At 53.2% G+C, this 3,436-nt stretch overlaps 1 non-coding gene across 1 annotated transcript; it reads right to left on the reverse strand.

The window, feature by feature from the left end:
- Positions 1–1,069: 1,069 nt before the first annotated feature.
- Positions 1,070–1,141, reverse strand: TRNAQ-UUG (transfer RNA glutamine (anticodon UUG)). The gene has a single exon. It is a non-coding gene; the product is annotated as a tRNA-Gln (tRNA).
- Between the last annotated feature and the right edge of the window lie 2,295 nt (positions 1,142–3,436).

The raw sequence follows: 3,436 nt of genomic DNA on the forward strand, positions 1-3,436 counted from the left end.
CCCGCCCACCTCTCATGCCTACGTATTTTTGAGGGTGGGATCTTTCATACACACAAATTCATTCAAACGTATTTGCAGTGTGTGGCGGTGGGGGGGTGGGGAGGAGGGGTGCTCAGGGGAAATAAGAGCAAGGATCCTGTTTCCATGGCATCCTCCCAAGGGGCAGGCACATAGAGCCACAGTGCCAATCACCCTGTAGGGAGATCACAAATGCGTCAATGGGCTCCCTCGTCACTCATCGCAGGGGGCCAGACACCTCCCAAAACCCAGATACAATTCAAAGAAGACAACACTCCAGGCGCACCTCTTCCCCTCTATCCCAGAGACACACCCTTTCCTGCAAATCACGCGCGCCTGGCCAGCACCCAAAACACCCCCAGCCCTGGACAGATTCGCCAATAGACGTGCTCAACCCTGTTGGTGAACCCCATAGAGATTCCTACCCCCTAAGGGAGAAACATCCCATCCAGAGGGTGAGAAACGGCGAGCGGAGATCCCCTGACCGGCTGGCGCCGCCCGAAGAACAGACACGGACAACCTCACCGCCTACTGCCTGAGTGCCGGACAACCAATCAGACCCACTTCGCTATCTGACCGACTCACAGACGGAATGGATCCAAACACACTCCCTTCTCCCCAGCCTGTTACTGTTTCCCGCGCTCCTTGGCTCCGCCCAGCATTTCATTCCCGGTTGATGAAGCAGTGATCGATCGCACTCCGCACACCCGCCAATAGGAAGAAGGATTCCCAGCGGCAGGGGGTGGGGGTGGGGGTGGGGGTGGGGGGGTCTCCTAGTCCCGAAGGCTGCGGTCGGTAGCAGGCTCCCTGGGGTCCCTCGGGCTCCTTCGCCCTCCTTTCCAAAGTAAAGTCACTCTCGGTCTCCACCAACACTTTTCCGCCCGGCCTCTCACGCATGCGCACTGCGGCTCTCAGGCTGGCCCTGAAAGGAGAGAGGGGGAGGGACCCTAAACCGCGATCCCCTAGGTCACGGGGGTAACGGCACAGCCCAAGGTGGCCGCCGCCGCCAGCAGTCCTCAAAACAGGAATTGTAGAACCAAAAGGTTTGAAGAGGTCCCACCGAGATTTGAACTCGGATCGCTGGATTCAAAGTCCAGAGTGCTAACCATTACACCATGGGACCCGCTGGCTGCTTTAGGCGGCCGGGAGGCTTCTCAAGCCACATGGCGCGCGGAGCTGCCTTCCCAGAGCGGCGGCGGAGGCCCGGTTCTCCCGCCCGGGCTCTGCGCTCCGGGCCCGAGGCCGCTCGGGCGGGCGGAAGCGGGGAGCCGCAAAGCGCTTCGGCGGCCCCGACGTTGCCAGTGCCGGGTGTCATCTCCTGTCGCCGCTCTTCCTGCTCTCCTCCCGGGGTCCTGCCCTGCGCCGGGGAAGCCGGGAGGACGGCGGGCTGCGGCCGCTGCCGGGAGCGGAAGGCTCGGCGCGCGCATCCCGGGCTCCGGGCTTGTTTATTTATTTATTTCCACGAGCCGCTCCCTGCGCGGCCACTGTGGCCAAGCGGGGAGGGAAGCGCGCTGGCACGTGGGGGGACGGCGGTTCAAAGCCCGGGCGCCCCAAGCGCGAACGGTCGGGGCGTGGACTGGAAAGCCGCCTCTCTACCGAGACCCAGAACGTTCTGCTTCCGCGTCCCGCTTTACGGGAGACTTAATGGGACTGCCGGGGGGAGGGGGTGCGGGGGGTGCGTTTCAACCTGCGGGTTTTTGATCAGCGGGAGACAGACTCCCTCTTGGGCTTTTCCAGGTCAACTTTTTAATAACCTTTTATAACATTTGACTCAGCAGTTTCACTTTTGTAACTTTATCCTAAAGGACTACGAGGGCCAGTGCCAAGTGTTCAAGGATGTTCTCAGCTGCGATGTTCACAATGGTGAAGAATAGAACATAAAGGCGAAAATCGATTTAGTAAATGTTGACAATATCTGAACGATTAATACTGTGCAGGAATTTAGGGGATGAGTTTTTATTGTATTGACATAATTTTGATGTATTATGTATTACGCTGATTTATTGTATTAACATGAAAAGAGCGACAGGCCTAACCAAACCAAACCAACACCAAAAATCTACTTACCAGTTAGTATGTATAATAAAATCCCACTTATCTACAAACAGAAAAACTGTAAGGATGTGTAATAGACATTTGCCATTTATTTGCCCTGGGACATGGGACCGGCTGCCTTTCTTGAGGCATCCAGCATGGTGTAGGTCTGGGTGACAGCAGGGCTATGCTCCAAGACAGATACGCTCCCTCTCCAGAGTGACTGTGTGTCCCTTAGCCTGGCCAACTGGACTTAGAATCCAAAGCGACTGATGCCCAGAAACAGGGACGTTTTAGAACTTGTTCTGCTGCTGGTGGTAGCTGTGACACCCAGTGTCTCAGGGACACTGACAGCAGCCATGCCATGTCCACTGGCGGCAGAGGTCGGATCCTAACCAGACTGCCCCAGATCCTGACCTTGCCTGGGTTCCTGCTTGCCTAGTTCCCCCTCGTTCTTGTCCATTTTCTTGAGTTGCTTTTCCTCTGATGCCATGAGCTATCCGACTTCCTTCCAAGGAGTCCTGTTGCTGTTTAAATTAACCTAGAATCTGTTTCTCTTGCCTTCGGTCAAAAACCTGCTTAGCTCCAATCCAAAAAGGTCTGCTGTGGACAGATATCCCTGGGGAATACATTCTCACAGTTTATGATTTACTGTATTGCTTAAAAATTTTTTTTATAACTCTTGTATATTGTCAGAAGAAACATTACAGTTTTTCCGTTTTGAGGAGTGAACCAAACTCACACTGAGTTCCTATGGTGAGATAAGCGTGTCTCTTTATTAGGCTGGAGTAACAATATCGAATTGACTTGATATCAAATGGCTTTAGTCTCTCTGGTTTCCCATCTATTTCCTTCTTTTTTTTTTTTTTTTTTTTTTTTAAGATTTTATTTACTTATTTGAGAGAGAGAATGAGATAGCGAGAGAGCATGAGAGGGGGGAGGGTCAGAGGGAGAAGCAGGCTCCCTGCTGAGCAGGGAGGCTGATGCGGGACTCGATCCCAGGACTCTGGGATCATGACCTGAGCCGAAGGCAGTCGCTTAACCAACTGAGCCACCCAGGCACCCCCATCTAGTTCCTTCTTACAAGTGCTCTGTACCCGTGAAAGTGTATTGAAATTAAATTTTCAGAAGCTACGTAGAAATCCTAAAGAGTTGCGATTATGCCCTTTGAAAGTGTACAGGAGATAGTTCCTTCTGTCCAGTGGGAGGACTTCTCCCTCCTCCCACTCCCTAGTTCTTCCTTTCCAGTACCCTCCACTTCTCAGCTGGAAACATCTTACCAGCCCAAATGAGACCCTCACTAAATCCCCACTCGTGAATTCCTCAAGTGACATAAAAGGATCATCTCCCTGACAGCTTTTGTCATTACTTGCTGGAATTATAG

This window comes from Halichoerus grypus, chromosome 2 (assembly GCF_964656455.1).
Source record: "Halichoerus grypus chromosome 2, mHalGry1.hap1.1, whole genome shotgun sequence".
In the NCBI taxonomy this organism is placed as follows: domain Eukaryota; kingdom Metazoa; phylum Chordata; class Mammalia; order Carnivora; family Phocidae; genus Halichoerus; species Halichoerus grypus.